Raw genomic sequence first — 24,024 nt, forward strand, 5'->3', positions numbered from 1 at the left:
TCTGGCCATACCTATGACATGTGAACACTGTCATAGGAAGTCATTATACAAGTGCTTTTAGAGTAATTTGCAAAATCGCCAGTGCTTAAAAAATCAGCAAAGGTTGATAATGTGAACAAGCATAATCATACAAGAATGTGCTTCCAACCTTCACCACTCCAAAAAATGAAGTCCTAAAATTGGCTAAGCCATCAAACATAAAAAGTCCCAATTAAAAGATCTTTGGCTGCATGGCGTCTGGAAGCTCCATCGAGTGAGGCACTGAATGGATGCATGGAGGTCCCGGGTCTCTACACCCTGGACATCGTTTTAGCAGCAGTAAGCAAATTAACTTACTAGCAGGACACAGGTGGCTTATAGGACAGAGGGGGCCGGTGAGGCACAGGGGGACAACTGGCATGGGGGCAGATATGACAGAGCTGACACAGGGGGTCCAGTGAGACACAGGACGACACGAGACACTGGCCAGAGGTGAGACAGGAGGACCCCAGAAACACAGGCCAGCAAAAGAGGACAGAGGGGGTACTTATGGCAGACACCTTCGGACCATAAGACACACTGACTCCCCTCCACACACACTTTTGGGGCATGTTCCTCAGGCGACGGAAGTGGGGGGCCAGCAGCGAAGCAATTACCCTCCTTCCTTACTTGCGTTCCACCGCTCGCTGCGTCACTTCCAGCAACGCTGCCCACTGAACAGTGGCATTGCTGGAACTGACGCGGCGTGCAGTGGAACGCAAGTAAGGAAGTAAGGTAATTGCTTCCCTGCTCACTGCCAGCTTAATTAAATTTTGCAAAAAATAGCTGAAGGGGGAGCCCCAGGTGGCGGGTGAGGTCTGACCCCCCTCCCCACCGCTGTGCCCATTGCTCACCCTTCCAGGCTGCTACCCCTTTCAGGCTGGCATCCTATGGGGGGAGGGGGATGGCGGCATCCTCACAAGTTTGCCTCAGGTGGCAAAAAAGTCTAGAACCGGCCCTGGAGAGAAAGCGCTTCTTATGGTCCGAAAAATACGGTATATAACTGAAAATAAATATTTTGGGGTTTTTTGCCTCAGGTTTGCTTCAACTCAACCTCATACAGTGGTCTTTACATTATTGGAGTGCCTCTTTAATGCAGTATAAAGCATTATTGTTGTTTTACTTATACTTCACTGAAGAATTATTTGTGATATGACTTGCTGGTTGCATTACGAGGATGATATCAATTACAGTGGCTTTTTTCCTGTTTACAAGGCGCATTACCATAAACATGCCTAGCTGATGAAGATGTGTGGTCAGGCGCGTTGGCTGCCCTCTGCCTCGCTTTATGGGTGACTTTCACAAGATGTATTACCCGCTGCCAGACACCCTCACTTCATCCTCTGATGTCGCAGAATCTATGAAATCATCTGGTGAGATTCACTTCAACTGTAAAGCAATGAAGACCCATATCTATAGCTGCTCTAATGTCACAGCTGCCAGTTGGTAAATAATTATAAAGAAGTAACTTGCAATATGTAATGTCTTAGTCATTTAATAATCTGTAGCTTATGCCTGTAAAGATAGGCATACAGTATACAAAATATGCTTGACCAGGAAAAATGAAAGTTATTTCTTGAGGCCCCTTTCACATTGGTGCGTTGAGTTACCCTGTTTTTACTGCAGGATAACGCTGCACCATTGAAAGCCTATGGGGCATCATACCTGTGCGCTGCGTCGGAAGAGATGTTTTCACCGCATGGCCAATGCTGGCGCAACAGTGTGTTGGTGTTTAACTTGGCATGCGCGAAAGTGTATTTTGACAGTACATTTCCCCGCAATTCTAATGTAGGCCACAGGAAGCGAGCGCTAGAAAGCCTCACTTCCTGCTTGTCCTTCAGCCAAAATGGTGATCACCGCGCACTGCCGCAGTTACAGTACAGCCACCACAGACAGATCCCCATAATAGGGCATCCTGACAGGCAACCTCTGTCTGTCTGTTATATTGTCTACATACAGTACACTATACATACAGTATACATATACAGTAAAAGACTCCATAATGAAGTAACAAAATACAGTGGGATGCGAAAGTGTGGGCAAACTTGTTAATCGTCATGATTTTCCTGTATAAATCATTGGTTGTTACAATAAAAAATGTCAGTTAAGGTGGCCACACACGATACAAAAAAAGATCCGGTTTTACAGCAATTCGATAAAAACGATCGGATCTCCCAAAAAAATCGAAAGCTTTTTTTTCATTCGACTGAAAAAATCCGATCGGATTTCCCGTTTTCTTCGTTTTTTATCGATCCGGAATGCCAGATATTTTTCTTCAATCATCCTAAAGATTGTATGGTGTGTGTTAGATTGTCAATTTATTAATATACAAACCCTAGCAATTTTGAGTTTCTAATCATTTTTATCATAATTGTGGACAAAGTGAACATATGTGTGTGTGGTACATTGGTCATATTTTTTGAAATGTTACAATCAGTCAGAAAAATTGATTGCAATTCTTAAATTGAACAGATATTTAAAAAATTGTATGGTGTGTGGCCACCTTTAAATATATCATATAGGAGACACACACAGTGATATTTGAGAAGTGAGATTAAGTTTATTGGATTTACAGAAAGTGTGCAATAATTGTTTAAGTAAAATATGGCAGGTGCATAAATTTGGGCACTGTTGTCATTTTATTGATTCCAAAACCTTTAGAACTAATTATTGGAACTCACATTGGCTTGATAAGCTCAGTGACCCCTGACCTACATACACAGGTGAATACAATTATGAGAAAGAGTATTTAAAGGGGTCAATTGTAAGTTTCCCTCCTCTTTTAATTTTCTCTGAAGAGTAGCAACATGGGGGTCTCAAAACAACTCTCAAATGACCTGAAGACAAAGATTGTTCACCATCATGGTTTAGGGGAAGGATACAGAAAGCTGTCTCAGAGATTTCAGCTGTCTGTTTCCACAGCTAGGAACATATTAAGGAAATGGAAAACCACAGGCTCAGTTCAAGTTAAGGCTCGAAGTGGCAGATCAAGAAAAATATTGGATAAACAGAAGCGACGAATGGTGAAAATAGTCAGCGTCAACCCACAGACCAGCACACAAGAGACCTACATCATCTTGCTGCAGATGGAGCCACTGTGCATCTTTCAACCATTCGGCACACTTTACACCAGGAGATGCTATATATGTGAGTGATGCAGAGAAAGCCTTTTCTCCGCTCATAGCACAAACAGAGCCTCTTGAGGTGCTAAAGCACATTTGGATAAGCCAGCTTCATTTTGGAATAAGGTGATGTGGACTGATGAAACTAAAATTGAGTTATTTGGGCATAACAAGGGGTGTTATGCATGGAGGAAAAACAACACAGCGTTCTAAGAAAAACACCTGCTACCTACAGTAAAATATGGTGGTGGTTCCATCATGCTGTGGGGCTGTGTGGCCAGTGCCGAGACTGTGAATCTTGTCAAAGTTAAGGGACGCATGGATTACACTCAGTATCAGCAGATTCTGGAGACCAATGTCCAGGAATCAGTGACTATGCTGAAGCTGCGCCAGGGCTGGATCTTTCAACAAGACAACGACCCTAAACAATGCTCACAATCCACTACGGCATTCATGCAGAAGAACAAGTACAACGTTCTGGAATGGCCATCTCAGACCCCAGACCTGGATATAATTGAAAATCTGTGGTGTGAGTTACAGAGAGCTGTCCATGCTCGGAAGCCATCAAACCTGAATGAACTAGAGATGTTTTGTAAAGAGGAATGGTCCAAAATACCTTCAACCAGAATCCAGACTCTCATTGGAACCTACAGGAAGCGTTTAGAGGCTGTAATTTCTGCAAAAGGAGGATCTACTAAATATTGATTTCATTTCTTTTTTAGTCGGGAGATTCACTTTAAGCATGAACTTACAGCCCCTATCTTATTCGTTAACCGGGTACTCCCTGTAACCAGTTCTGATCTCAAGCAGTAGCATATGCGGCTCCCCATGGGATTCCAACAGACAAATGGGAATCTACCCACCAGGGAGGATTCTCACTGGTCCAACTGTATACCACTAGTCCCCAACTGTATACCTCTAGTCCCCACGTAACCACATACCATAAACACTGTAGAAATTGGAAAAGAAAAGGGGCAAAGGTAGGTTGTTGTAAGTCCTTACCCCTGCACTGGAGGCATCTCAAGTCCACGATCTTCTGCCACACCCTATGGGGGCGTGGTTCAGATTGCCAGGTTCTCACATACCATCATGTGATGTCAGAACCACATGACCACAAGTTGTTGGACTTTATGGTAGCATTTCTCCTTATTTATATTTTTCATAGTTATAATGTCTGAGTTGTTTTGCGGAAAGCTGGTGATGAGGGTTCCTTAGAACCACTTTTATGTATTTTTACTTCTCTCCTAACATAAGCCGTACATTTCTCACTGTATCTGGACTCTCTCACATTCTATACAGCAATGTGTTTTCCATACTTGTCTACAAACATAAAATATTGTTTCATATATTGCAAATAACAGTTTATGAATTGCATGCACTGCACCCGCATTAACAGCAATAGAGACAATTTTTTCCACCTAATAATACCCTTATTTCCAATATATTTATGCTAAGTGACCGCCTGAGAGCAAACGCGCTGTTATCAAATTATGTAGGTTAATCGCACAGTAACGTAAAAAAGTCACTGTTATTACAGCAAAATAACAGGATATTTAACTGAGACCAATCTCATTAACCCAACAATATTTCATAATGTATCACTCGGAAATGGAGGGCTTCCGCAGCCAGCGCAGTCAGTCATTAACATCAGCTATACCAGAATGGTGCCTTAAAGGGTAAGACTTTTTATTATGTAGATATGCCAAGTCAACCCAAAATGCAATTATAATTCATTACTGATATTGCCTCATGAAAAGATCTAGCAAACATCCTATTAGGCCTGTTGTTAACACACATTCACCCTTTTACTAGAAATGTTTATACATACACTGCTATACTGTGGGTCTGTCTGCTGACATAACAGCTTCCCTTCACTGCTGCTTATTGCTCTGTGCGCTGTGGTAAAGCAATAGGGGGTGTAAAGTTGCCACAATACTGGGGCCCTTTGGCCAGAGGGGCCCAGTGGGGCCCTTTCTCAATGGCAGTATTAGCTCTTTATTGGACATGTACTAGTAATAATCACTTCTATACATGCTTTGAATAGTAGTCTTCATTAACAAATTGTTTACCATCCCCTTCTTGCACCTCTGACACTGTGGTTGTCCTTCAATAGCACACCAGAGGTGCATTCAAAATAGTCATGTACGTGATGTATCACACCGCTGCCACAGATGGAACAATTCCTTCATCCCAAGAGTAACATGTAGTGTAAACTGTAGCGCTGTGCCAACTACATAAATTAATTCCTTGAATTCTCATAGGACAGTCCTCAATCCCCTTCACTCTGGATCCAATCCACCTGTAATAGCACTCCAAGGGCATAAAAAGAGAAAAGAAGGGGGAGGAATGCTCTCAGTGTTCTGTCTTCAAATAATTTTAATGGAAGTGTATAAAAGCATAAAAAGTACAGGTTCACTCACCGCTAGAGTGGTACTTTGCACCTTTCAGTCCTCCGTTCGGGTACACTGCCAACTCTCGTCCCGACTAGTTTCGGCTGTCGCTATCATCAGGTGATATTTCCGCCAGCTCTCGTATCTGCTGATGATGGCGACAGCCGAAACTAGTCGGGACGAGAGTTGGCAGTGTGACCGAACGGAGTACTGAAAGGTTCAAGGTACCACTCCAGTGGGAAGCCATCACAGTCAAGGGGGGTCCTAGTTGGATTAGGACCCTCTAGAGGTGAGTGAACCTGTACTTTTCATGCTTTTATACACTTCCATTACAATTATTTGAAGACAGAATACTGAGAGGATTTCTCCCCCTTTTCTCTGTTTATGCACTTGGAGTGCTATTACAGGTGGATTGGATCCAGAGGGAAAGGGACTGAGAACTGTCCTATGAAAATTCAAGGAATTCATTTATGTGATTGGCACAGCGCTACAGTTTACACTACAGTCACTGTGGTTGTTCTTGTAAGGTTTTGATGGGACGTATCAATTGTTATGTATAGAGTGCTTGGGGGGCCCAATGTAAAAATTGCACTGGGGCCCATAGCTCCTTAGCTACGCCACTGCCAGTGTGACAGGGTAACTTCCATATCTGTGATCTGTTATGTGTAAATCAGGTCCTATCTATGCAGAGCAAAAGGACCTCAACTCCAAAGGTGGCCATGCAGCTATCGATTTTGCACCCGATCAACCATCCAGTTCAATTTTTTTAACAAATTGGATTAGAATTAGTGATGCAACAAGCATTCTCAATCTACAATTTGATCTTTTTTGGGGCAACATTTACGCATGTATCGTTTTTGTGATGCCCGACAAACGCAGTGTCCCCCCCCCATATGTAAATGTGCCCCCTCCCCTAGTGCCCGTGCATTCAAATCTCACTTGCACCAGCAATATTGCAAACCTGTGGTGTGGTGCCTCTTTACCTGAGGCTTGAGCACTGTCTCAGAATGGACACCCTGAATCACGGTATTTGCAGACCACTTTTGTATTGCATTGGCAGCAGCACATAGGCGGCGACCCAGAGGTCACCAAGGGACCTGACAGACTACAGGAGCTGGAAGAAGCCATAGGCAAGTAAAAAAATCCACATTTTTATCCCAATTCAGATGTGCTTTAAACTCAAGGTGTGCATGCAGCGCATGTTAAAGAGAAACTGTAGTGAAAATAACACAATGAATACAAATGCTTATTGTTTACCATATTCATTTACAGATTATTTAGCCAGTGTTTGCACATTGTAAAATCTTTCCTCTCCCTGATTTACATTCTGAAATGTATCACTGGTGGTGACATATTTAGTTCTGCCAAGTGATCTGTATGGAATGTTCATTTACTGAGAGATCTATGCACAGAGGGAGATACTGCTTGCTTGGCAGTTGGAAAAAGCCATCATTTCCCACAATGCAACGAGGTTCACAGACAGCAAACTGTCAGGACCATGGTTCTGACATCACACTGTGGGAGGGGTTTCACCACAATATCAGCCATACAGACCCCCCTGATAATCTATAAGAGGAAAGGTAAAGCTTTCTCATGGGAAAGGGGATATCAGCTACTGATTGGAATGAGGTTCAAACCTTGGTTAAAGTTAACAGGCTTTATGCAAATGATGTAACTCACGTTATATACAGTATGTAACACCTACGTTGTTTGTGTAAAATTTGGTGTAGTTGTTGCACTTATAATGTGAGTTATGCAGATCAATAACAAGTTATGTAGGGAGAAAAGAGAAGAACAATCGAGAGCCCCCGATAGTGTAATATTGTAAAAACAGTTGACGTCAAATAAAACAGTAGAAATATACTCACAAGTGTGGGTTGCCGCGTTCAGGCAACCACTTATAGCACAGACGGGGAGATTAGGCCTGTCCCCGCTCAGGCTAAAAAGTCGTTTTCTGTAAAGAAGAAAAAAGGTGTCCACACCTATCCACCAGGTGGATGATCACGTAATGAAAGAAACAGAGGCGCCAACAGGATAAAAAAATGATGCCAATTAAAACCAAAATAAAATGTAGGCGGCACTGGTGGATCTGCCTCCCCTACAAAAACAGTCAACCACTGTATATGGTAAAAAATATAATTTTTTAATCAATTTCAAGCTCCCAAAAAACAAATAATCTGCAACGCGTTTCACGGGACACAAGCCCGCTTCATCAAGCAAAACACATAGACAGCAGGAGCAACCAGATAGTTGTCAGCACTAGCGTGGCGCCTCTCTACAATAACAAGTTATGTCATTTGCATAAAGCCCATTAAACTTAACATGCGCTCTCTGCTTGTTAAGTATAACAGGGCTTAGTGAATTCCTCCCCTAGTTTTTATTATACTTTAAGATTTTCTGTAGATTTTTTTTTTCAAATTAAACCTCACATCTAAACTATTAAAACACACTGTCTATTATACGCCTTCCTTTAGGCACAGTTGCTTATCTCCAAACATGAATTGGCATTTGAAATGGAATTACACAACTATCCCTGAGATTCCTGCTGGGATTCCCTGCTGTTGTCAGAATCAGCTTGGATACATTCAACTAATAAACCTGCTATGAATCACTTACCAAGAAAGCAAGAAGGCATCTAATGTAGATAATATACTATGACTCTTTATAGGCCGGTAGTCTGACTACAGCAGAGGAGAATGGAGATGTATTTATAATAATTGTAGGTACTTGCCTTAAATTGGGTTCCTGCTCTGCAATATTATATATCTCCATTGCTATATATCTAGCTAAATAATTACTTTTAACATCATTTGTAAGAAGCCAGCATGTCAATGTATAAGGTAACATCCTTGCTAGCTATCTACCCATCCTCACTAGTTGCATTATGTGTTGTGAACCTTTTGAGGCTGGTTTTACACTTGTTGGGTGCGATGCGTTGCAAGGTGTGAGGCTTCATATAACCCTGTGCCACAGTGCGGCAACAGGGTCCCGCCCCCTGATTAGTAACATACTCCTGCCCCCTGATTAGTGAGGTACTCCCGCCTCCTGGTTAGTGACATACTCCCTGCGGGGCAGGAAATACGTCACTGGGATCCGCACCGTTCAAAGCATGCGCAACGCACTGTGCACCCATTGTCCACACTGGCTGTGCCACCTATTGACTGGCATTGCTGCATGATCCGTGCAGTAAGCTTGGTTTATGCGGTAACATGTTGCAGCCTTTGCATGCACAGTGCTGCATCGTGTGAAGTGTGCAAGTCTCCTGGCAACAAGCTGTGGTAGGGAACACTACCGTGATATGACGCAACACATCAGTGTGCAAGGGGCCTCAAGGATTTACTAAAGAAGTAGCCCATAATCCATTAAAGGGTACCTAAAGTGAAAAAAAAGCCACTTTAACTTACCTAGGGCTTCTTCCAGCCCTATGTAACCCTTTGGCCCCTTGCAGTCATTTCGCTCAGCAGCAGTGCCCTTCTGAAAGCTTGCCAACTGAGCATGTGGTGAGCAACTGCGCATGTGTGGACCTGGCTGGGCGCCTCCTCAATCACGCTCCCCCTCTTCAGGGAACATTCAGCCCATGCACAGTTGAAATTTTTTATGAGCTGCACAAACCCAGATCACTCCGACCATGAGAACGCAATCAAAAGGCATGCATGCAGCTTTCAGAGGGGCACAGCTGCTGATTGGAGCAGAGGGGAACGACTGCGGGGGAACAGAAGCACTGCAGGGGGCTGGAAAAAGCCCCAGGTAGGTTAAACTGGCCACCTTTATTTCACTTAAAGGACAGCTGAAGCGAGAGGGATATGGAGGCTGCCATATTTATTTCCTTTTAAGCATTACCAGTTGCCTGGCTATCCTGCTGATAATCTGCCTCTAATACTTTCAGCCAGAAACCCTGAACAAGCATGCAGCATATCAGGTGTTTCTGACATTATTGTCAGATCTGACAAGATTGGCTACATGCTGGTTTCTGGTGTTATTCGGACACTACTGTGGCCAAATAGATCAGCAGGACTGCCAGGCAACTGGTATTGTTTAAATGGGCACTATGGTGAAAAATTGTAAAATTTAAAATATGTGCAAACATAGACAAATAAGAAGTAAGTTTTTTCCAGAGTAAAATGAGCCATAAATTACTTTTCTCCTATGTTGCTGTCACTTACAGTAGGTAGTAGAAATCTGACAGAAGCGTCAGGTTTTGAACTAGTCCTCTTCATAGGGGATTCTCAGCAAGGCTTTTATTCTTTATAAAGATATTCCCTAAAAAGGATTTAAACAATGATGCTGGCCAGCTTCCCTGCTCACTACAAAGTTTTTTGGCAGTTGGACAGAGCAACTGCCATTCACTAAGTGCTTTTGAAAATGAATAAATCCCTGAAAATCCCCCCATGAAGAGATGGACTAGTCCACAACCTGTCGCTTCTGTCAGATTTCTACTACCTACTGTAAGTGACAGCAACATAGGAGAAAAGTAATTTATGGCTCATTTTACTCTGGAAAAAACGTAGTTTGTATTTGTTAATGTTTGCACATATTTTACATTTTACAATTTTTCGCCATAGTGCCCCTTTAAGAGGAAATGAATATGGCAGCCTCCATGTCTTTCTAACTTCAGTTGTCCTTTAACTTTCCTCCTTAGTTTTCTTACAGGAGAAATGTTTATACTTTATTAATAAAAACATTGGTAATGGTAAAATCCCTGTCAAGCAAGAAAATACTAAAATAAGTTTGATTTTTACTTTTTGGTACTGTGCTGAAAAGAGAAAACTGAGGAGAAAAGTTAATGAAATAAAGACCCTTGCCCTGACAGGAAGTATCTAAATCTCTCTCACAAGAACAGTGGTGGCAACAAAAAAAATCTTAAATTGTGGAGCGGGAAATACCGTATTTTGTGGACTATAAGATGCTCCTGACCATAAGACGCACCTAGGTTTAGAGGAAAAAAACCAGGGGAACAATATATATACTAAACCTGGTGCATCCCTGGTGAAGGGGCATTTTGTGGAATATGCACCCTTTGTTCCTCATGCCCCCTTGTACCTCATAACCCCCTTGAAGCCCTTGTGTCTCCCTGTGTCCCCTTGTGTCCTCCTCTATGCCCCTTTGTGTCCCCCTTCTGTCCTCCTCTATGCCCCTTTGTGTCCCCTTGTGTCCTCCTCTATGCCCCTTTGTGTCCCCTTGTGTCCTCCTCTATGCCCCTTTGTGTCCCCTTGTGTCCTCCTCTATGCCCCTTTGTGTCCCCTTGTGTCCTCCTCTATGCCCCTTTGTGTCCCCCCTTGCTTCCATTTGTCCCTGTGCCCTCCATTTGTCCCTATGTGTCCTCTTCTGCATAGGCACAGTACAGGGAGTCTCTGACATTGAGGCGGGTTGGAGGTTCGTATTGGCAGGCGTTCACAAGTCAGGAACTCCTTGCATTAGGACTATAAGACGCAGTGACTTTTTCCCCCACTTTTGGCGGAGAAAAAGTGAGTCTTACAGTCCAAAAATACAGTAGTTGGGTCCGCAGTCATGGCATTGTTGCTGTCACTTATTTCTAGCCCCGGGATCATTAGGGAAGTCAGTCAAAGTCCCAGAAAAAGTAAGTGATAATTCTTGGCTATGTTGACACAGACAGTTGTAAGGCTATGTTCACATCATAAATCGCCAGTGCTTTTGCAAGCAATGAGCAATTTATTGAGAGATTTTTTTCTGCACTTTTCCCTGCACTTTGCACTTAGAAAAGCGCTTTTCTAAGAGCTTTTGCAGAGCGATTCGTTTTTTCACTTCCTGCCATCAGTCAGGAAGTGAACTCTTTCACCCGGAAATGAATAAATACAATGTATGACCCGAACAGCCCCACTGCAGTCCATGCATGCGGCAGCCAGAATTATCAACTGCTCCCATCGCTACACCATGGCGGATCCCCTCCTTAAATCCCTCGACTGGCTTCCTATCCAGTGCAGAATAAAATTAAAGAAACTGTGTCTGACCTACAAATCTGTCCACAAAACCTGTCCAACCTACATTTCCGATCTTACTCAGAGGTACACACCTAGCCGCTCACTCCGCTCTTCCAATGAACTTCGCCTAACCGCCCCCCGCATCACCCAGTCCCATGCACGCCTCCAGGACTTCTCAAGAGCTGCTCCAACACTATGGAACTCCCTACCTCCACCCATTAGGGCAGCCCCCTCCTTCAACATCTTCAAGAAAGCCCTCAAAACTCACCTTTTCACTCTGGCCTACTACCCCTCACAAGTGCTCTAAACCCACAGCTGAACTCTGGTCTCCTACCTCTCGTGTCCCTACCTCTCTCTTTAGATTGTAAAGCTGGCCATACACTGGCCCGATTTGCCGCCGTTTCGACAGCAGATTCGATCACTGGGATCGAATCTGCTGCCAATCGTTCGTGCTACACGCCGAATTTCGATCCATTTCGTCCGATCCCGTCGATCGCTCCATGCGGAAAATTACCGTCGATCGCCCGCGGGTAGGGAGCGCGTCGCTAGCGGCGTTCGAGTACCCGACGACAATGGCAATAGAGCGGCAATACATTACCTGCTCCGCCGGCGCGACTACCCCCGGTCACCGCTGCTCCGTGTCTGCGCTGGTCTCCGGCATGCTTCAGTTCCTCCTGCCCGGCAGGAAGTTTAAACAGTAGAGGGCGCTCTACTGTTTAAACTTCCTGCCGGGCAGGAAGAAGTAAAGCATGCCGGGGCCGGAGACCAGAGCGGAGACGGAGCAGCGGTGACCTGGGGACTCGAGTCGGCCAGCGGAGCAGGTAATGTATGCGGGCAGGGGGAGCGGCGGCAGCACCACCACAACAGATTGTGAACGGTTTCAGGCTGAAATCGGTTCACAGTCTGTTTGCAGTAAAGGTAGCCATATGATCCCTCTCTGATTAGATTCGATCAGAGAGGGATCTATCTGTTGGTCGAATCTGATGGCAAATCGACCTTAAGCCTTTGGGCAGGGTCCTCCTCCTTTTGTGTCCAACCTGATCATGCACCTCCATTACTGTGCACCCATGCTATGCATCTGAGTGAACTTAACTTGCCTAATCTCCATGCTCCCCTCCAGTGACTGACTAAGCATTACCTTGTACTCATACTGTGCTGTGTGATCTGGTCTTTCTTGTATTCAGGTATTGTCATTTTGCTGTTTGTCACCCCTAAATATTGTCTGTAACCTAAATTAATGTACAGCGCTGCGTAATGTGTTGGTGCTTTATAAATACAATAAATAAATAAATGTATTTATTAATTAAAGCGCTGGGGAAATCACTATACAAAGAGCTTTTCGAGCTCTTTGCGATTTCCCTATACCTTCTATTGAGCCAAAACGCTCAGAAAATGGTAAGGTAGCGCTTTGGGGAGTGATACCAACCGCTCAGATGTGAACACTCTGAAAAGTGAAAACGCCTTAGGTGTGAACAAGCCCGAAAAGCACAAAATAGGTCCAACCCTGGTTGATATTGTTGGAAGCCACAATTATTATTTTTTTTTTAATTTCTGAATTTGCACTTTAAAATGTTTCATACTTAATCACTTTTTTTTTGCAGAACAAACAATTTACAAAGTACTAAATGACAGCTATCCTGGGTGAAAACACAATTCACAGAAACTTAATAGAGTTCTCTTTTCAGCGAGTGCTGGAGAGAAGGAAGTGCGAAGTAACAGAGAGAGAGTTATCTTGGCAGCGTTCAGAGTTACGAGTAACAAGTGCCGTTCATGCACGATTAGGCCCCGCGCAATGTGCAATTTCAGGACTTCTTGATCTGCAGACCTTACACATTTTTTACATAACTTGATCAATCAACGGCAGATAAACCATTCGTGACAAGAGTGTCATCAGCAAAAATGTTCCAAGTTGTCTCCTTCCAATTTGATAAAGATCTTTGGTGCACTTCACATTCCTGCTGCCTGAAAGAATCTTTTCAGGCGCGTTGTTGTCGTTTGACGGCTCCTGGGGTCTGGCGGGCTCCGCATTGTCTATCTGCTGCGCTTTGCTTGTTCATCACAGTAAATGCAAGTTATTGGGGTGTAAGTAAATGTTTACCATTGTGGCTTGACCTAAGCCGGATGCATCCATGGTGAAAGTGGAAAGGAAAGTCCTTGTTTCGTTCCATCATCTGTCAAAGCCGAACTCCAGGATGGCACATTTAAAATTATCCTACACATCAGTGTGTATTTAAAATAAGTACAAAAAAACCAAAAAAAGCATATTTTCAACTGCCACAAAAAAACAAAACAAAACTAAACAAAACAAAAAAAAACAGAAACAATACTGAGTTCAAACATGGATTAAGATGTAATGGAGTCCCTAGGCAAGGTAATAGATATGGTGCCCCTTGTGGTCTTTTTGGTAAGCAGAAGTAGAGAGAGGTCAGAGAAGGTGGCTGTTGGGCCCCTTGACACCCATTCAGCCCCAGGTGTGCCATTGAGGCCTAGTTTGCCTGGTGGATGATCCTGCACTGACTGAGTTACCCAAGATGCCATGGTGCGTCCACACACTGAATGCTTGCCTAGAGAGTCCTGGATTGATATGGCGAATGCAAAACCTTTGCAATCATAAGGATAAAGAATTTCCTTTTAAAGTCAGACTCCACTATTCTTTATTATTATTTAGCATTTATATAGAGCCAACATATTCCGCAGCGCTGTACAGAGTATAATGTCTTGTCACTGAACTGTCCTTCAGAGGAGCTCACAATCTAATCCCTACTATTTTTTTATGTATAGTGAAGTGTTTGTATCGTAGTCTAGGGCCAATTTAGGGGAAGCCAATTCTCTTATCTTTATGTTTTGGGAGATGGGAGGAAACCGGAGTACCCAGAGGAAACCCACACTGACACGGGGAGAACATACAAACTCCATGCAGATAGTGCCCTGGCTGGGATTTGAACTGCAAAGCAAGAGTGCTGTTCACTAAGCCACTGTGCTGCCTCCACACTGCTTTCTCCCCACACAGATACGGCAATCTTCAGGGGGCAATCTGATATTAATAAGTGACAATCACAGAAGTGGTGATTGTTACTAGATCACCACTGTCACCATCACCTCGCCTACCACCCCCCTAATTAAAGTGAAACTCCAATCAGGAGAGCACAAGTGGCTGCAATTAAAAATGTCAAAATGTCATAAAACCAAAAACTGCAGAGTGACTGGTTCAGATAATTCACTGAAATCTGTGTTCCCAGAGGACAGCCTAGTAGTTAGGGCAGGGGCGTAGCAATAGCCATAGCAGCCATAGCAACTATTATGGGGCCCTGGAGCAGAGGGAGCCCAGATTGTACTTGATGTGTTCACTATTAACTTTCCGTTGCTTACCCAGATTCTGACTTGGTCTCTTAGCCCAAGGACTATCCACAGTGTACATTGCATGGTGGCGTTGCTAGCCCCAAAGATCAGTGGCACATGCCCCGGATGTCCCAGGCAGAGTCAGCTGTGGTGCTTCAATGGCAGGCATTCTGGGAGCTGTGGTGCATGAATCAGAGGTATGCTGGGTGCTGTGGTTCCTCTATGTGTGCATACTGGGTGCTGTGGTGCCATGCTGGGAGCTGTGATCCCTTTATGGGGTCATGCAGGAAGCAGTGGTTCTTCTATGGGGGCATGCTGGGAGTTGTGGTATCCACTAGACAGTCAGGGAATGCTATGGGGGGACTGCCAGATTTTTGGGGGTTATTTTTGTATTAATGGAGGGGGGGGGGGGATTCATCCAACATTTTGCTGGGCAGGACTACTTAGACCGCTGTTAAATTCATGTAAATTTGGCACCACCCATGAGCACACCCACTTTCTGTTGTGTGGCCACACCCATTTTCTGGCTGGAGTGCCCAAAAATGCCGCCCCTAGGAATGTAAATGGCCCAAACAACTCATGTCCATAGGGTAGGGGCAGGTGGCATTGCTTAAGAGTGCCAAGTTCTGAGGCCACCATGAAAATGTTGCTATGGCGCTCCATAATTTCTAGCTACACCACTAAGTAAGGAAGAAGTCTGGGCACTGCATGAGAATCTTGAGTTGTTTTTTTTTTTACGATCCATAAATAACAAAACTACTGAAACCAGCAGCAAGCAGCAAAGGTGAGGACAGACCACCACAACCGCTGATCTGTGGGGTCTCACAATCATCAGAGGCCAAACCATCATATGTATATCCATTACCCACCCTTTCATAGCCTGGAGCATGCAGGGATGATACAGGTTGTGGTCTGGGCCGGTTCTCCCATGAAGCAAGGTGAAACATTTGCATCAGGCGCAGAGATTTCAGGGGCACCATTTTTGTACTGTGTGTACCTTCCTGAGCAGGAATGGAGTGGCTGAGGGTGAGCAGTTTATTTGTCACAGACTCACAGCCAGCCAGTGTGCTATTGTTTTAAGCTGCAGCATGTCATGTGAGAACATATAAAGCAGAGTAAATTGTCAGGTGCTGTGCGATCAATTCAAATCAGGGGATGGGGCGCATCCTCACAAGTTTGCCTCAAGCAGCAAAAAGTCTAAAACCGGCCCTGATTGTGGTCTCTGGCGAAGATGGGACCCTCACAAAATGGCTTACTCCAGTCTTTTTCTAACCTTTTACTGTGTGGGGGTTACTTTATTTATGTCTTATTTTTGGTTACTTCAGAACACTGCAAAACTGCAGTGCTCTGAACACTGCAAACCAGAAGAACATTTTGCGCTTTTTGGCTAGAGTAGTAAAAGTAAGAGGCTGAAATCACAAAAGTTTATATTCTTACTCTACACAACTGCCAAAAAGCTAGTGGACAGATGGAAGGATACAACCATTCCTAGTATACATGAATGGAGAAATTACACCAGCAAAATGTTAAAGTTAGAGGCATTTATAGAAAAAAGAATTCAACCCAGAATTCTATGCAGAATATAAATGGGACCTGGGCTGCAGCCACAAGAAGAAGTTACGTTTTATAGCATTTAAAGAAATCAGTTCTAAGTAACATTAGGGAAGACATGATTAGATTTCTTGCTTTTTTTCCCTTATCATCCTTATGGTACCCATACACGGTACAGTAAAAACGTTTGATTTTGTCATTTATTTAACCAAAATGATCAAATCGAATGAAAGTCGAATTTTTTTTCAGTCAAGAAAAATGACCAATTATACCCCTCACCTTTTTTTAAATGAAATTTAGTCAGACATGTTGTAAAAATCTTTATATTTGATCAGTTTTTCCATATTTTCTAACAAACCACAGGTTTGTGTATGGTACCTCTAAGACAACTATGCTTGTTTTTTTTTTTTCAATTTAACGGAATGATTGAAGAAAGTATCTAATAAAAAAAAAATAAAAATGAAAAAATTGTACCATGTATGGGCACCATCCTCCCCTATGTCATTTCCCATACAGTATCCCTCAGCATCATGGACAGGGCAGAGAAATCAGAGGTACAGTATGCTACAGTATCAGTCAGCACCATGGACAGTGCAGAGACATCAGAGGTACAGTATGCTACAGTATTACTGAGCACCATGGACAGATCAGAGAATACAGAGAGGGAGAGGGGAGGAGGGAGGATAAGGTTTTTTTCAGTCTGAGTGCTGATGGTGCAGATAAGCCTGCCTCTGTGTAATGTTTACAAACAACATGGCTGCTGTCATTGTATCACAGAAAGAAATAATCATATTCTATTAAAGCTGTTTGCAGCTAGATTTGCTGTGTAAACTATCTAAACTTTAGATAAGATATATAGACAAGTTACTTGTTAAAGTTAGTTTTTCCATCTCGGATCCGCTTTAAGGACCATCGACCGCTGGTACAAGAAATGGCAGAATAATAACAAATTGCTGCACATACCCACCGCAATCGCCGTCCACGCCGCATGCCGGGAACCTCAGCCACCCACCCTGCTGTCTCTATGACGGCAGAGTTCCTGTGAGCCGGTCAGGAGCCGCTTTCATTGGCTCCTGACCCTGCCTACCAATGTAAGCCAATGGGAGCTGCTTACGTTAATAAGGCGAGGAGCCAATGAAATCTACTCCTGACCCGCTCACAGGGCTCTGCCGTTGTAGAGACGGCAGAACAAGTGAGCTGCGGCGAGATCGTCGGGGGCGAGGAAAGCGGCAAGAACGCGTGGCATCGGTGTATTGAAATCTACACACCGGCAGATAGCCATCAACACAGGGTGTAGATTTCAATTAGGGATACTGTAGGGGGGTCGGGGGAAAATGAGCTGAACTTACCCGGGGCTTCTAATGGTCCCCCGCAGACATCCTGTGTTGGCGCAGCCACTCACCGATGCTCCGGCCCCGCCTCCAGTTCACTTCTGGAATTTTTGACTTTAAAGTCAGAAAACCACTGCGCCTGCGTTGCCGTGTCCTCGATCCCGCTGATGTCATCAAGAGCGCACAGCGCAGGCCCAGTATGGTCTGTGTCTGCGCAGTACACTCCTGGTGACATCAGCGGGAGCGAGGACACGGCAACGCAGGCGCAATAGTTTTCTGACTTTAAAGTCAGAAATTCCAGAAGTGAACCGGAGGCGGGGCCGGAGCATTGGGGAGTGGCTGCGCCAACACAGGATGTCTGCGGGGGACCATTAGAAACCCCGGGTAAGTCCAGCTCATTTTCCCCTGACCCCCCTACAGTATCCCTTTAAGTAGTTAATGGAATAAATGATTCTGATTCAATGTATTGCAACAGGACCTCCAAGCACACAGAAAACAGAATATACTTTGTGTAAAAACTCTCCTTTAAACTGAATTAGCTGCTTTCCTCGTCTTTTCTTTTGCAGTGAATAGATGTGTGCATGTAGCAAAACACACAGAGTTTTGTTATGTTTGTTGCAGTTATTTTAGCAAAGTTTCTTGCATCGTCTCGACAGTCGGAGGGCAGAGGCTGCTCGCCTTTCATTAAATTGAAAGGCCATAGACAAGCCTGTAAAATGTTTATTCGTGGGTCTCTGTAGCATCCACACTCGCTGCAGACAGCTGTGATCCTTTGTATATGGTAGCTAGGTAACAGTAACATTCAGATTTTTTTTAAATAAATATATATATATAAACTGTATGAAAGCTCTGGAGGGTTTTAAAAAGGGACAGAGCAAATCAGAGGAAACAATGCAAAGGCAGCTTCATTTGTGCTAAAGCTAACACAATATCAAAATACTAAACAAACTGCTGTCTCTGGTGCTAAAAGTGTTACTGCATAATAAGTAGCACATGTAATAAGTAGCACATATAATAAGTAGCACATGCAATAAGTAGCACATATAATAAGTAGCACATATAATAAGTAGCACATGTAATAAGTAGCACATATAATAACTAGCACATGTAATAAGTAGCACATATAAGTAGCACATGTAATAAGTAGCACATATAATAAGTAGCACATGCAATAAGTAGCACATATAATAACTAGCACATGCAATAAGTAGCACATATAATAACTAGCACATGTAATAAGTAGAACATGTCTATCTCTTCTGTCCATCCTGTGCACTATTATGGTGACCAGCACACTCTCTGCTCTGTCTAAAGCACTAACAGGGTTACTGTATAACAAGAAATACAATGGTGTGTTCTGTGCTCTGTCTGTAGTGATGACTGTTGCTGTATGGTAAGTAGTACATTTCTGTATTCTCTGCTCTGTCCATGGTGGTGACTGTTTCTATGGTACTGCAAGACCCCTGGTATCCGTCACAGTTGGGGGTTGCCTGATGCTGTATACATGTGCTTGCCAGTTGATTGAACTGGCGTTAAAAACACTATCTCTCTCCCTTCCTCTTGGAGCAGTAGGAGCTACTCACTGATTGTCCAGGTGCCATCTTCTCTGCATTCTGTAGCCCTCAGCAGTTTTCCGGAATCCACAGTGCACAGCTCCTGGCATGTCACCTGACCGCATTGGGTCACATGACACACCAGGAGCCATCCAAGACCACCTCGCATCCACCCATCGGCCTATCCATTACGACTGCGATCGACACTCACATATCCTGCTGCCATTCACTGCCACTCGGTCCATTGGTACTGAGCCCAGAGGCTGGCAGGGACATGGGGCTCTCCATAGGATGCCATAGACTAATTCTCTCTAGCAACAGGGAGAATTTACATTGGCCCACCATGAACCAATTAGAATTCTCCCTGTTGCTGAGTATTCCCATTGGTCTTTTGCAGCCCAATGGAGATCCCCAAGCTTCTGCTGGCCACCGGGCTGTGTACAGGGGGGGGGGGACACACATAAGTTTTACATCATGCCGATGATCGAAACTGGCAAAGGAGATGCAGCGACTAGCCTAGTAAGAATAGACACCGTCCAATCTCATAGGCTACCATTGCATGCATTTTCCTGGCCAATCTGGTAAAATGTGTCAAGTTCCGACGCTTACTGCAATGCAGCAAACAGAACAGTTTTTTTTTTTAACAAGTGGAAACGATTCCTATTTTTAATATTAGGCTCCGCTTTTGCGCTGAGCGGAGGTTATAAAAACATCCCTGACGGGTACCTTTTTAAGTGTGAACCCTCCCTCGCTATATGGTAAGTATCACATCTCTGCTCTGTCCATTTTACTCACTGTTACATCCCTGATGTCTCTGCTCTGTCCATGGTATTGACTGTACATCACTGTGGTCTCTGCTCTGTCCATTGTACTGACTGTACATCACTGTGGTCTCTGCTCTGCCCATGGTACTGACTGTACATCCCAGTGGTCTCTGCTCTGTCCATGGTACTGACTGTACATTCCTGTGGTCTCTGCTCTGTCCATGGTACTGACTGAACATCCCTGTGGTCTCTGCTCTGTCCATGGTAATGACTGTACGTCACTGTGGTCTCTGCTCTGTCCATGGTACTGACTGTACATCCCTGTGGTCTCTGCTCTGTCCATGGTACTGACTGTACATCCCTGTGGTCTCTGTTCTGTCCATGGTACTGACTGTACGTCACTGTGGTCTCTGCTCTGCCCATGGTACTGACTGTACATCCCTGTGGTCTCTGCTCTGTCCATGGTACTGACTGAACATCCCTGTGGTCTCTGCTCTGTCCATGGTAATGACTGTACGTCACTGTGGTCTCTGCTCTGTCCATGGTACTGACTGTATGTCACTGTGGTCTCTGCTCTTTCCATGGTACTGACTGTACATTCCTGTGGTCTCTGCTCTGTCCATGGTACTGACTGTATGTCACTGTGGTCTCTGCTCTGTCCATTGTACTGACTGTACATCCCTGTGGTCTCTGCTCTGTCCATGGTACTGACTGTACATCCCTGTGGTCTCTGTTCTGTCCATGGTACTGACTGTACATCCCTGTGGTCTCTGCTCTGTCCATGGTAATGACTGTACGTCACTGTGGTCTCTGCTCTGTCCATGGTACTGACTGTACATCCCTGTGGTCTCTGCTCTGTCCATGGTACTGACTGTACATCCCTGTGGTCTCTGTTCTGTCCATGGTACTGACTGTACATCACTGTGGTCTCTGCTCTGCCCATGGTACTGACTGTACATCCCTGTGGTCTCTGCTCTGTCCATGGTACTGACTGAACATCCCTGTGGTCTCTGCTCTGTCCATGGTAATGACTGTACGTCACTGTGGTCTCTGCTCTGTCCATGGTACTGACTGTATGTCACTGTGGTCTCTGCTCTTTCCATGGTACTGACTGTACATTCCTGTGGTCTCTGCTCTGTCCATGGTACTGACTGTATGTCACTGTGGTCTCTGCTCTGTCCATTGTACTGACTGTACATCCCTGTGGTCTCTGCTCTGTCCATGGTACTGACTGTACATCCCTGTGGTCTCTGTTCTGTCCATGGTACTGACTGTACATCCCTGTGGTCTCTGCTCTGTCCATGGCACTGACTGTACATTCCTGTGGTCTCTGCTCTGTCCATGGTACTGACTGTATGTCACTGTGGTCTCTGCTCTGTCCATTGTACTGACTGTACATCCCTGTGGTCTCTGCTCTGTCCATGGTACTGACTGTACATCCCTGTGGTCTCTGCTCTGTCCATGGTACTGACTGTACATCCCTGTGGTCTCTGCTCTTTCCATGGTACTGACTGTACATCCCTGAGGTCTCTGCTCTTTCCATGGTACTGACTGTACATCCCTGTGGTCTCTGTTCTGTCCATTGTACTGACTGTACATCCCTGTGGTCTCTGCTCTGTTCATGGTACTGACTGTACATCCCTGTGGTCTCTGCTCTGTCCATGGTATTGACTGTACATCCCTGTGGTCTCTGCTCTGTCCATGGTACTGACTGTACATCCCTGTGGTCTCTTCTCTTTCCATGCTATTGACTGTAAGTCACTGTGGTCTCTGCTCTGTCCATTGTACTGACTGTACATTCCTGTGATCTCTGCTCTGTCTATGGTACTGACTGTACATTACTGTGGTCTCTGCTCTGTCTATGGTACTGACTGTACATCACTGTGGCCTCTGCTCTGTCTATGGTACTGACTGTACATCCCTGTGGTCTCTGCGCTGTCCATAGTACTTACTGTGCATCCCTGTGGTCTCTGCTCTGTCTATGGTACTGAATGTGCATCCCTGTGGTCTCTTCTCTTTCCATGGTACTGACTGTGCATCCCTGTGGTCTCTGCTATGTCCATGGTACTGACTGTACATCCCTGTGGTCTCTGCTCTGTCTATGGTACTGAATGTACATCACTGTGGTATCTGCTCTTTCCATGGTACTGACTTTTACTGTCTAATAAGTAGCACATCCTTGTATTCTCTGCACTGTCTATGGTCCGGACTGTTACTGTATGGTTAATAACATATCTCCGTTTCCTTCGCTCTGTCTATGTTGCTGTATGGTAAGAAGCACATCTCTGCGCTCTCTGCTCTGTCCATGGTGCTGACTGTTACTATATGGTAAAAACATATCTCTGTTTTCTCTGCTCTATCCATGGTGTTGAGTTTTACTATATGGTAAATAAGATATCTATGTTTTCTCTGCTCTATCCATGGTGCTCAGTAATACTGTAGTATACTGTACCTCTGTTTTCTCTGCTCTGTCCATGGTGCTGACTGTTACTATATGGTAAATAACATATCTCTGTATTCTCTGCTCCGTCCATGGTGCTGATTCTGAAAGAAACTGCTTAGTAAATAACATATCTCTGTTTTCTCTGCTCTGTCCATGGTGCTGAGTGATACTGTATGGGAAATAGCATACCTCTGTTTTCTCTGCTCTGACCATGGTGCTGACTGTTACTATATGGCAAATAATATCTCTCTGTATTCTCTGATCTGTCCATGGTAATGACTGTACGTCACTGTGGTCTCTGCTCTGTCCATGGTACTGACTGTATGTCACTGTGGTCTCTGCTCTTTCCATGGTACTGACTGTACATTCCTGTGGTCTCTGCTCTGTCCATGGTACTGACTGTATGTCACTGTGGTCTCTGCTCTGTCCATTGTACTGACTGTACATCCCTGTGGTCTCTGCTCTGTCCATGGTACTGACTGTACATCCCTGTGGTCTCTGTTCTGTCCATGGTACTGACTGTACATCCCTGTGGTCTCTGCTCTGTCCATGGTACTGACTGTACATTCCTGTGGTCTCTGCTCTGTCCATGGTACTGACTGTATGTCACTGTGGTCTCTGCTCTGTCCATTGTACTGACTGTACATTCCTGTGTTCTCTGCTCTGTCCATGGTACTGACTGTATGTCACTGTGGTCTCTGTTCTGTCCATGGTACTGACTGTACATCCCTGTGGTCTCTGCTCTGTCCATGGTACTGACTGTACATCCCTGTGGTCTCTGCTCTGTCCATGGTACTGACTGTACATCCCTGTGGTCTCTGCTCTTTCCATGGTACTGACTGTACATCCCTGAGGTCTCTGCTCTTTCCATGGTACTGACTGTACATCCCTGTGGTCTCTGTTCTGTCCATTGTACTGACTGTACATCCCTGTGGTCTCTGCTCTGTTCATGGTACTGACTGTACATCCCTGTGGTCTCTGCTCTGTCCATGGTATTGACTGTACATCCCTGTGGTCTCTGCTCTGTTCATGGTACTGACTGTACATCCCTGTGGTCTCTTCTCTTTCCATGCTATTGACTGTAAGTCACTGTGGTCTCTGCTCTGTCCATTGTACTGACTGTACATTCCTGTGATCTCTGCTCTGTCTATGGTACTGACTGTACATTACTGTGGTCTCTGCTCTGTCTATGGTACTGACTGTACATCACTGTGGTCTCTGCTCTGTCTATGGTACTGACTGTACATCCCTGTGGTCTCTGCGCTGTCCATGGTACTTACTGTGCATCCCTGTGGTCTCTGCTCTGTCTATGGTACTGAATGTGCATCCCTGTGGTCTCTTCTCTTTCCATGGTACTGACTGTGCATCCCTGTGGTCTCTGCTATGTCCATGGTACTGACTGTACATCCCTGTGGTATCTGCTCTGTCTATGGTACTGAATGTACATCACTGCGGTGTCTGCTCTTTCCATGGTACTGACTTTTACTGTCTAATAAGTAGCACATCCTTGTATTCTCTGCACTGTCTATGGTCCGGACTGTTACTGTATGGTTAATAACATATCTCCGTTTCCT

General features: G+C 44.7%; 1 long non-coding RNA gene across 1 annotated transcript in view; it reads left to right on the forward strand.

Moving 5' to 3' along the window:
• Nucleotides 1–1,232: 1,232 nt before the first annotated feature.
• Nucleotides 1,233–24,024, forward strand: part of LOC137531649 (uncharacterized) — a 94,293-nt gene continuing 71,501 nt past the window's right edge. The window contains exon 1 of the long non-coding RNA XR_011023697.1: nt 1,233–1,464. This is a non-coding gene — a long non-coding RNA (uncharacterized lncRNA). The remainder of the gene's footprint in view (nt 1,465–24,024) is intronic.

Source organism: Hyperolius riggenbachi, chromosome 9 (assembly GCF_040937935.1).
Source record: "Hyperolius riggenbachi isolate aHypRig1 chromosome 9, aHypRig1.pri, whole genome shotgun sequence".
Lineage (NCBI taxonomy): Eukaryota > Metazoa > Chordata > Amphibia > Anura > Hyperoliidae > Hyperolius > Hyperolius riggenbachi.